This window comes from Schistocerca nitens, chromosome 4 (genome assembly GCF_023898315.1).
Source record: "Schistocerca nitens isolate TAMUIC-IGC-003100 chromosome 4, iqSchNite1.1, whole genome shotgun sequence".
Taxonomy (NCBI): Eukaryota; Metazoa; Arthropoda; class Insecta; order Orthoptera; family Acrididae; genus Schistocerca; species Schistocerca nitens.
In genome coordinates, this window is record NC_064617.1 from 803,740,345 (window position 1) to 803,752,769 (window position 12,425).

Consider the following 12,425-nt stretch of genomic DNA (forward strand, 5'->3'; position numbering starts at 1 on the left):
TTCAGCAGATCCATTTTCTCTTTACATCCTTTTTCTTTGACATCAGATCTCTCAGGTATTGTAGCCATGAGTTGCATGTGGAGAGATCGACCATGTGAAAAGTTACTTTTACAGGCCTCTTCTTAATTTTCATGTGTATTCTGTACAGAAAAATCAATTTTATCAACACTGCTCATAAATGCACAGTTCTCCTTTATGAGGGCTGGTCTTGTGACTTCCAGATGTTGCTTTTGTGCTGCACTCCACCTCTTTACTTTATCAATAATCTCTGTATCCACATATGAGGAAATGAGAGTGCAGCACTGTTACTGAGCCAGCGAATGACACAGAAATCTTCTTCTGTGGACACCCAAACATCGACAGATCCTCTTCGTTCCTTCTTCAGTTCAGACTCAGATTTCAGTGAGCACTTTTGTAACCAGTTAGCTCTGATGGTCCCAATGGAAAAGATGTTCTTTTTCAAAAATTCAAGCACCAGTGACATAGATGTAAAATAATTATCGAAATATAGTTTGTATCCACAGCACAGCCTTGTGGAATGTGTTCACTCAGTTCATCACAATCGAACCACCAAAGTCCAGGTGCATGTGCTCTCTTCAAATTCCTGTACTTTTGCCTTGATCTATTTCAAAATCATATGCAATTCCAGACACTCCACAGTGAACAAAATTTTTTGGACCAACAGGGTTTAGTTTACCATGAATAAATTGCTTCGTTACACTCCTTCCTTTGAAAGGGATCATTTGCTTGTCAATACTTTGCCTTTCTTCTTTTTTCAGACTGAGACAAGTTTCCCTGATTCTATTTAGCAGCGGTCTTATCTTCCAGAGTTTGTCTTCTGGAGAGTGACCTTCTAACTTTCCACTGAATGAAGATGATTCCTCAGTTTGAATATTCTATTTACAGAAAATGTGTCTGCAGTCAAAGGTATTCTTGTTCGAGGCTCCCAATACATATGCAGTCTGGGTAATCCTAATGTACTCATCAAAATACATAGGTTGGAATTTAAATAGTGGCAAAACTGCTGTGGAGACACTATGCAATGGAATCTACCAGTGTCGCTGATAGCACACATTGTTGACATACCTACCTTATCTCCAAGCAAATGGACTTGCCCGTCCCATGTCACCGGTGTGCTCACAATCAAGTGAAACACAGTCACTTGGAGTGAGTGGTCTAATGTAATGGTGTCACTATGTTTTCAAAACAGGGACAACGGTGTTGGATCAAGATTGAATGTGCCAGAGGTCATACAGCATGAAAGTGTCATCAAGGTCTTCAAGAGGCGTGCGGGGAATTGGCATTGCCATACGGAACAGTGGCATGTTGGGAAAAAGCCTTCAACGAAGGTCAGAAAACTGTGGCAGACATGCATCGGGCAGGTCGTCCTAGCATCTCTGAAGAAGAAGTGCATGCTGTTGCCATGTTAGTGGCCAGTGATCAACGCCATACGATTCGTGAGCTCGCCCATGAAATCGGATTAGTGCATACAACTGTGCATTGCATCCTGAAGGCATGCCTGGGCATGTGAAAAATTGCTTCATGATGGGTTCTGCATGACTTGACAGAAACGCAGAAATGGATGCATTATGACACTGCTCAGATGCACTTGGAGCACTATGAGCATGAAGGAGAGGCTTTCTTACACCGTATTGTAACACTGGATGAGACATGGACCACATGGTATGAGCCAAAACTGAAACGCCAATCCAATTAATGGCATCATTATGGGTCGCCATGAAATTCGAAAGTCCATCAGAGCCCCAGTATGGTGAAAGTTATGGTGATTCTCATGTACGACGGTGATGGTGTTATCCTAATGCATTATGTTCCTCCACAGCAAACTGTCAATGCACAGTATTACTGTTCATGTTTGGAGCATCACTTGCGACCAGCTTTGCGAAAGAAGCAGCGACGCTTTCTGCGCAACCCACCCATCATTTTGCACGACGATGCGTGGGCGCATACAGCCAAGCTGTGGCTGCTCTGTTCTGTTGATGGGGCTGGGAAGTACTGTACCATCCACCATACTCCTCGGACTTAAGTCCTTGTGACTTTGATTTGATTCCGAAGATGAAGGAACCACTTCATGGCATTCACTTCAGAACTGTTCTAGAGATTTGACAGGCAGTAGACCACTCCATTTGCACCATCAACAGAACAGGCTCTGCCAACAGTATACTATGCCTTCCACATCACTAACAATGGATTCTACACAACAATGGTGACTGCTTTGAAGGGCAGTAACAGGTGCAAACATGCAACTCTTTTATTTCGGTTGTGAATAAATAGTTGCCATTATTTAAGTTCCAACCCTCATATGTACTCCAATCAGTTTTCATATTTTAGAGCTGGTACATTTCACTGGCACTCCATTTTTCTGCACTGAGTACAAATTTGTTTGTTCTGAAAGCAATTCCAGAAAATCGTTGGTGAAGTATTCTGAAAAATATTCAACAGGACTTCTTACAGCTGTAATATCTGGACCACTGAAAGTAGTGTCAAGACATGTGAAAGGCACTTTCTTCCATTTGAAGTAACCTTGCAGCTGTTCATTTTCTGCTTATGAAACTTCTTTTTCAGGTTCTACAGTGTCTCCTTCATGTTGTGAGGTCCAGCACTCCTGTTGTGCTTCTTCATTCCTCATATTTGCTGTATTTCGAACAGTTTCAGGTCCAGACTCTTCACTGTCTGAGAGCTCTGAAAGCTAACTGTCATTGAGCTCTAGTAGAATCTGCTCAATTTCCTTGTCAGAAAGTTTGGCCATATCAGAGGCTGAAAAATTAAAATATTTACTTAAATGATCTATATGATGTGTGAAAATAATCAAAATATCCATTAAGTATATTAAGGATGATTAGCTTTCAAAATTATTTCAACTGACACACACAATAACCTTACCTTTGTCTTCTATAAATCTTCAACAGGCTTGAAACAGAAAGGAAAAAATTTGAAGAATGTTCCACACACTACAGCACCTATAACACAGCATGACAAACATTCAACTGTTGACTTCCATGTATGAAGGGATGAAAGTGCTCCATGTGGCATGTGCCTGTACTAGATTGTTGTCATCTGACACCACTGTGATGAAATGCAAGCATTCTGTGTTTTCACTCTGCAGTCAGTGAAACATGATGGTGTCAATTGACAATACAATGAACAAAAGGGCTATATAACACAATTCACAACTTATGTCACAAATCTCTAAGAAAAGGACAGTGCCATCACAAACTATCAGTCAAGAATAAATGCCCTCTCCACACATGTCGACTATGACAAGTTAGCAGGAATGCAGTTGCAAGACCGGCTCCTTCAAGTTTCTACAACCATATTACCTACAGAATTTTGTTCCATCCTTGGATCCACCAAGTAAGTACTGTGTGATGTTTTTCAAAACAGAATTTGACATCTTATACTCACATCAATGATGAATCTCATATTCAACCAGCTCCACAACCTGGTGCACCCCAGGATATGCCCATTGACATGACTCGTCACAGGCCAGTTCATAATGTAAAAAAGGGTTGCCTATACTGGGCATGCACATGCATGGCTTGCAGCACAGCAAAGTGGATCATCATTAAAATCCAACATGCAGTCATTTTGAGATTCTAAATGATCAATTTCAACAGATCCACTTTGACGTGGTAGAGCCTCTCCTTGAATTTGAAGGCTGTCATTATATACTCTCTGTCATTGACCATGTGACACATTAGTTGGAAGCTGTTCCCCTCAAGGATGGCAGAGACAACAGCAAGAGTATTTGTCAATTCATGTATACTAGGTTTTGGCTGCCTGATCTCTTTAACTGCTGGTCAAGTATGAACTATGAAACCGTGGTGTACAATATTACCGCACAACGGCCTGCAGTCCATAAAGCAACAGCCTCATGGACCAAAGGCACTCTACACTTAAAGCTGCCTTTACATGTCATGGCGGTTGGTAGATGGAAGCATTACCTTGGCTACTATTTGGGGTGTGCACCACTTACAAAGAGAATCTTTGTGCCTCCCTTGCTAAATTCCTATAAAATGAGTGACTCACTCTGTCTCCAGACTTTTTTGCTACAAGAACCATTGTTAGACACCTCAGAACTCCCTGCCCCTGTCACACAAGTCAAACAACACCTTGCACAGCTCAGGATACCGCCTCCATAGCTGCACAGTTTTTCAAAAATCTTCACCATAAGGCACTTGCAGACTGTGGCTATGTCATGGTCCAGGATGACCCTATCCATCCTGCACTACAGCCAGTTTACTCTGGCCTTCACAGGGTCACCTGATGAGGCACTAACACTATCAATATATTGCTTCATGGTAAGACTACCACTATGATGCTCAACCACTTAAACCAACTTGGACCTTATGCAATGCCACCCATAACAGTGATGTACAAAGGACTCTGACTGATGCAATTACTCTGGCCCTTCACAGGGCATGACATGTCAGCTAGCTCAACCAATAACAGCACCTTTGTGTTCCAACTAGATGCGCAGCTTTCTGCCAGACAACACTCAGGTCAAACTAGTCAATAATTTCCCTGTGGTTTAGGGAAGGTATAAGGAACATCAATTCAAGAACTGCTTTATCACATAAAAGTTCTCTCATAACTGCAAAATCCCAAGTGAAGTGAAAACAGCCACAATCATGTCATGACTCTCGCTTGAGGGCTTCTTAACCATCATGACCCCTCCAGGACATCACAACAGCCTGAAACCGATTCTGCAGATCCTGATGTCGCCACTCCCGCCATTTCACCATGTCCACACTCAAGCCCAGTACTGTTGACAATCTCCTCAATCATTCTCTTTATGGCTGACATTGCCAACCTCTACCTCACCTCAACAAATACCATGCTGTGGAGCAGGATTGCGTCATTGTGTTCCATGAGAAAGTCTAACCACAATCTGCTTTATAGCTGGCCATAGTGTGGTTGGTGCACAGGCATGAAGATGGTCACAACAGCAATTCTTCCATGCTCCTCTTCCCTCGGTGCTCTGCACTCCTGAGGGAGAGGTGGGAAGGGGTGGGGTGGGGTGGGGGTGGGGGGGTGGAGGGTGGGGGTGGGGGGGCGGAAGGGGGGCTCTGCCAGTGACAGCAGTTGCCACAGAGAGGAAATTTTCTGACTAACAACAGTGGCCTGTTGTGGAATATCTGAGGAACTACAATAGTGTGTACCTTATGCCTGCTGTGAACTTAGGTGTTTATTCATTCAGTGTTGATTATGCAATAAAGTGCATGTTATATGTAACTGTGTCATTCCTACATGTTGTCTTTAACACACTGGAATGTAAAATTTACAATTAATGAAAGAATAGAGGTGTCTAGCATCAGTTTAATGGGACAGATAACATAGGTAGATGACAAGTAATCATCAAAATCAAAAATCTTAGGGAACAAATGAAAGAAAAACATGAAAAGGGGAATTCCAAAACTTGTCCTAAAATGATGGTGGATGTAGATAAAATTAAGGAAGTGGCTAATATTCTGAAGGTGTCAGGCAGACAAAAATTTGCTGAACAGGTAGATCAACTAAAGGTAGATACTCCCAGAATTGAGGAAAAAGTAGAATCACTAGAAAAAAAAAGTGCCAGGAGACAGAGCTTTCCTCTGAGTCTCACTAACTGGTGTCACGGGAATAGCAGTCATGTCTAAAAGTTTGAAACTAAAGGTAATGTACATCCACTGGTATTCATGAATGATTGTAGGTGCTGGGTACTAAGAATTCTGACTCTTGACAAAATTCACCATGAAGAAGTACTGTGAAAACTAACTAGAATTGTTAATTTATCTATTCCACATATAGAGGTTACCGAGATAAGTACAAAACCACCTTAGTGTGACAAACATTGATTTTGATCAGATTTTGATTTGAGAAATGAAACAGATATGTGGTATATTAAGGAGAATACCAGTATTATAGGGAATGAACAAGACCCAGAGATAGGAGACCAGATAATGATTTTGGAATGAGATCTATTCATATGAACAGAGGATGTGATATAGGAATGAGAGAAGAAAGAGTTCAAGGATATTGCTGAGGTGGATATAATCAGAGTGATCAGGAAAACAATGTGCATCAGTAAGGGCTCAAGTGGGGCAGAAAAGTAGTAGTGGTCCAATAATGTTTACAGACTGTATGTACTGATGAAGAAAAGGAGGAGGTCTAAATCAAATAAAAGGAATTGGGCTGAGTGAAATTATTGGGAATTAGGTGACAGTAAGGTGCAAGAGTTTGGTCAGTGCATGTGCTATCAAAAAAATAACACACCTTCTATGTAGTAGTCATCAAACTCCCAGCTAAATAAATCCTTTTGAAATATTGAATCATTGCTAGTGTCTACTAAATCAGCATTCCATGAACTTGGAGCTACAATTGGAATTTATTATACATTCACTATATGTTAGAAAAGAGACTAGCCATCTGCATGTGCCTTTATGTGAGGCTGGCATCCAATTCTGACTATGATGTTCAACAAACTGAACAAAATACTATTTCAAAAATATTCAGTGTCTGTTGACGTTATTGGAATATATCATGCTCAAGTTATTGATACCCATTGGAGGAGCGTGAATACCTCAGACAAATAAATAGAACAACCACAATGGAAAGTGCTGCATGATAAATCTTCACATATATAAAGGTACCATACTGTAGTTCTAACCCCTTTGATAACCTTCCTACTCAACTTTACCTAAACACGCAACTATGTACACTTGTTCATTTATACATCACGGTAGCATGAGATTTTCCTATTAATTATTTTTTTATTTTTCCATTGAAATTCATACTGATAAAGTAGCAGGAAATCTCAGACACATTCACCTGCTGTCCCATATAAATTAACAAGCATCAGATACTTAACCAAATTCAATAAATAATAAATTAATATGAACGTAACTTTAATTATTTACTTTACAACTGTTGGGCTCTTGTCAACTATATCTTCCCTTTTCTTTCATGACTGTTCATTACACTACAGTATATTCCACATCTACATACATAAACCACTACAAGTCACTTCCTTTTCTGCTCCACTCGCAAATAGAGCAACGGAAAAACGACTGTCTACGTACCTCCACATGAGTACCAATTACTCTTATCTTCATGGTACTTATGCAAAATGTCCATTGGTGGCAGTTGAATTGTTCTGAAGTCAGCTTCAAATGCTGGTTCTCTGAGTTTTCTCAATAATGTATCTTGAAAAGAATGTTGCCTTCCTTCCAGGGTTCCTATTTGAGTCCCTGAAGCATGTCCATAACACTTGCGTGTTGTTCAAACCTACCGCTCACAAATCTGAATTGCTTCAATGTCTTCCATTAATCTGACCTGCAGGAGATCCCAAACACTCGAGCAATACTCAAGAACGAGTCACACTGGTTTTCTATATGTAGTCTCCTTTACAGATAAACCACAATTTCCTAAAATTCTCGTGATAAACTGAAGCTGACCATTCACCTTTTCCCACTACAATCCATCCACGCCCATTACATTTCATTTGCTTTATGTTACACCTAAACATGACTTAATCAAAGCAGCACAATGCTAATACTGTATTTGAACATTATGGTTTGTTTTTCCTACTTATCTGAGATAACTCACATTTTTTTCTAGATTTAGAGCTAGCTGCCATTTATCACACTGGCCAGAAATTTTATCTAAATCTTGTATCCTCCAACACTCAGTCAATGAGACCTTCCAATACACTACATCATCATCAGCAAATAGTCACAGACTGGTGCTCACCCTGTCTGCCAGTTCATTTATGTGTATAGAAAATAACAGTGGTCCCATCACACTTCCCTTGGGTGTTCCTGAAGCTGTCAAGGACAGTGTATTGGGTTCTATTACTTAAGAGATCTTCAAGCCACTCACTCACATGGGAACCTATTCTCTAGACTCGTACCTTCATAAATAGTCTGCAGTGGGGCACTGTGCTTTTTGGAAATCTAGGAACATGGGATCTGCTGTTGTCCCTCATCCATAGTTCACAGGATATCATGTGAGAAAAGGGCAAGCTGAGTTTCACACAAGCAATGCTTTCAAAAGGCTTGCTGATTTGCGGACAGAAGCTTTCTTGCCTCAAGGAAATTTGTTATCTCAAACTGAGAATATGTTCAAGTTCTACAGCAACCCGTGTTAAGGGTATTGTTCTGTAATATGTTTGTTTGAATGGCCATTTTCCAAAGCAGATGTTGAAATCAATTATTATTGGTTTCTTTGTCTCATGCTTACTGTAATTAACACAATTGCATTTGTGCTGTCCACAATAGTTTCCACATAATCTGCACAGCCCACACATTACCCTTGTAGTGGGATTGCTTTGTGGATGGTACCCAGAAATTAAAATATGATTTACATTTTCCCATGCTAGAAATTCTTTCAACCATTTCGCTATGAACTATGTTCTATAGTCAGACAATAGGTTATTAGGTTCTACAATAATGATCTCTTAACTTATCACACTATTGGTCATTGCTCTCTTTAGTGGATATAGTGTAACCAATTTAAAAATCAGCATTCCAGCACAACAAAGAGGTAATCCCATTCCTCTTCAGTCTCTAGGTGGTGGACCATACAAGTCCACTGCCAATAATTCCCAAAGCTTGCAGATACAGCATTGTGTGGTGCTCCAGTAGTTTGCACTTTAACTTTTGAGAAGTCTTGTAAGATTTTAATAATTTATTTACTTACCATCTCATATTTCTAACCCTTTCCAGCCCAATGGTTTCAGCCTGAAATTACACTTTTACTTTGAATCTATATTTGGCCCACTGGCTTTATCTTGAAGCCAGCACTACACACTGATTGCAGGTGACACATAGCATCAGCACTGACTACTTGCAGCAGAAAAGTGATAGTTGAAGGTTACCCACCATTTCAGTGCAATGTTGCACTGAGTACTGGGGCATACAACTCAAACTTAGTTATACACTCAATTTTGAAATTTCAGGTAATGCTTTCTTCTTATACTTCACTTGACAATTTTTGAAAGATTTTTATTAATAAATTGTAATAAGTACTTAAGTTTCTTACAAAAATACTCATGGTTTCATTATGAATCCACTGTGATATAATGACTTTCATATGATAAACACAGATACAGATTTGTTTCTTTATGGAATGCCAGTATGCATAGTAAACCACCAACAAGAGAAAACCAATGATTTAGAGATTGTGACCTCAGCACAGATATGCTAATGGGCATACTCAATGGAATTCCAAATGATCAAGAGTTATCTGCTTTGGATATTGAAAGTGAATCACATGAAACTGATCAACAAGCACAACTTATTCCATGTGAAGAGAGCGTAATTGAACTTGGAGGGGATATGGGTGAAAGTGTTTGTGTTAAAAATGATGACAATGCATGTAATGACAATGCAGAACTAATAGAGCATACTGAATGGGTGCAAGAGACACTTGCAAAAGGAACTTTTGAATTTTCACATACTTATGGTTCAAAAATCTTTTGTGGCAAAGCAAATTTTACTGTCATATTTGGATTTACTAGACCATCTAGTATTTCAAACCAATTTAAATGCAACTCAAAAGCACAGAGGTTCCACTGCCTTCAAACCAACAGATATTGACAAAATGAAGAATTTTGTTGCCACCAATTTATTAATGGGTACCAAGAAATATCCATCATTTAAGGATTATTAGTCTTCTGACAAAGCTCTCTGTGATTCCTAAATTTCAGTTCTCATGCCTTGGAATAGATTTTCATGGTTGCCAGGGTGTATACACATGAATGATGACAATAAGCAGCCAAAAAAGGAGGAGGAAGTCTATGACAAACTACTGTTCAAGATCTGCCCAATGCTGGATTATCTTAGCTAGAGCTACTCTGACAGCTTTATGTCAACAGAACATCTTACTGTGGATGAATCAATGGTTTCTGTTGTAGGTACATCAAGCCTCAACTAGCACATGCCACAGAAGTCCATAAAATGTGGATACAAAATTTGTGTACTAGCAAATTAAACTGGCTATGTTTCCAAATTTCAGGTCTGTACTGCGGAAAATTGGCCAAAACACAGAAAAGTGCTTAGGTTCCTGAGTTGTAAAACATTTTAGTTCAGAACTTGCAGCACAATTTGTATTTTGATATTATTTTACTTCTGTACACATCAAGCTCGATCTGAGGAAACAGAAAATAATATGCTTGTGGGATTGTCAGGAAATTGGGAGTTGGGTTCCCAAAAGGATTTGAAAATGAAAAAGAATTTGTCTCGGGGAGAATTACATTTTCAGTTTAGCAGCCAAGGTATTAAGCAGCCCAGGTATTAAAGCAATTGTTTGGAACCATCACAAACCAATACAGTTTCTTTCAAATGTCTAGAATATTGCATAAGGTAAGCACAACATCTTGGCAATTTAAAGATGGTTCCCATGTTGAAATTTCATGCCCAGATATTCTGAAGGATTACAATGCCTATATGGTGCTTGTGGACAAATCCGACATTAAAATCAGTCTATGAGATTGATAGAAAAACTAAAAAGTGGTGACACAGAATTTTCTGATACTTTCTTCGTGTCACTGTTGTAAATGTCATCATTTACAAGGAACATTGCAGTCACGAGCAAATATCCTTGAAGAAATTCAGGCTCTCTAATTGCTGAGCTAGTTGAAGCACCTTCATCATTTCTGAACTGCAACATGTCTCGGATCCAGCAGAACAAATTCAAGCCATTCATTGCACAAGGTTAGTGCTTGGACAATGCACCCCATATGCCAGAAAGATACCATCATGAAGGAGTGCCCACTACAGTATTACCAAAGTACCGCATCACACAAGATCAATGTGTAAAACCTGCAATGTGGGTTTGTGTTTAATAAAACAAAGAACTGTTTCACTGGATTTCACTTTGAAACCACCCAACTTATTTTATTGTGAAATTCAAATTTTATTGTTATTATATCATATATTACTTGTTGTAACAAAGATAGATTTATAAAGAAATTGTTATATTTTTCTTTCCATGTTTATTCATGGGCCACAATGGGCTAAAGTAATAATACCTATTCATATGGATGTACTAAGTTACTAATTTTATGCTACTTGTGGTATACACAGTAACCATTTCTTTTCATTGATCTTCTTGTGACATAAGGTTCCCTTGTACAGGTTCCATTTGCCACTGGTGTTTGTATTGTTTTGCTGTAAGTTATCAATATGACTCCTTAAATATATGTCTTACCTCTGTTCTTTTTCTAAAGTGCAACAGAAAGCTCCTATGTCTTTTACATATTTACTAACCTTTAAAAAAAATTGCAAAGTTTCCTCCTCCTTTAGCATGTTGATTTGACTGAAGGCATACAGGTAGTCTAGATAGTGTGTCTGGCATTATGGTGTTGTGTGGATGCTTTTGGTAACAACATTGCCATAGTTCATGTTTCCACAGTTAATGCTTGCACATCAGAAACACATGAATATATACCCCACATCAGAGTCACGCTATGTTGCATATAGGCTGCAGCAATGCCCTCAAATGGAAACTTTTTAATTGGCCCTTACATATTTCTGAATTCCTCTTTGCAGTGTACATCCCAGTTTTACATTGTATTTTGTTTCAATACTTTCAGTAACATACCTGCATTAAGCACTGTATTTGGAAGGAATTTTCTGTAAAATCCTATCATTCCTAGAAAAGATTTAAATTGTTTATTGGAATGTTCTGGACGGAGTTTAGCTGCATCTAATCTGTAAGAATCAGTCTTACTTCCTGTTGTATAATGTGTCCCAAACATTTGTTGGGACTTAATCTAAGGGAAAGCTCACCCGAAGTTTTGAGTTGTTCCTTCCATGTTGTAGATTCCACTACTACATCATCAATATACAGGGTGTAAATTTTAAGTTCACAAACCAGAATAACTCGAAAAATAAGCTTCACACGAAAAAATGTGTAGAATCCAAAGTTGATTATTTTCGAGAGGGACACCTGCTGGTGCTAAAATTAGCTCGCCACCCAAGCCCCCTGGGGTGGGGCGGGAGGCAACTTTAAAACTTCAAATGGGAACCACCATTTTTTATTGCAGAATCAGATTCTACAGAAAAATCTACATACACTTTGTCTTAAACATTTGTTTTGATCTAGGTAGTAGGTGCTGCAATTCAAGAAAATCCACGTTATCATTTTTGCGTGGAAAATGGTTACGGATAAATAAAAAATACTTATTTACTTTGTAAATTTTGATTCGCTAAAACTAAAACACTCCCTCTCCCGCCATAGGGTGGGGTTTGAGAGAGAGGAATTAAGAGTTTTACAAATGTTGACCCAAATATTTTTTCCACAGATTCGGATATTTGGGTAAACATTTGCAAAATTTTTTATGACCTTATTAAATTCTACAGTCTTTCCTGAATACATTGATACAGACATTATAGAGTTGCAATTGAAAAATGACTTATATACAG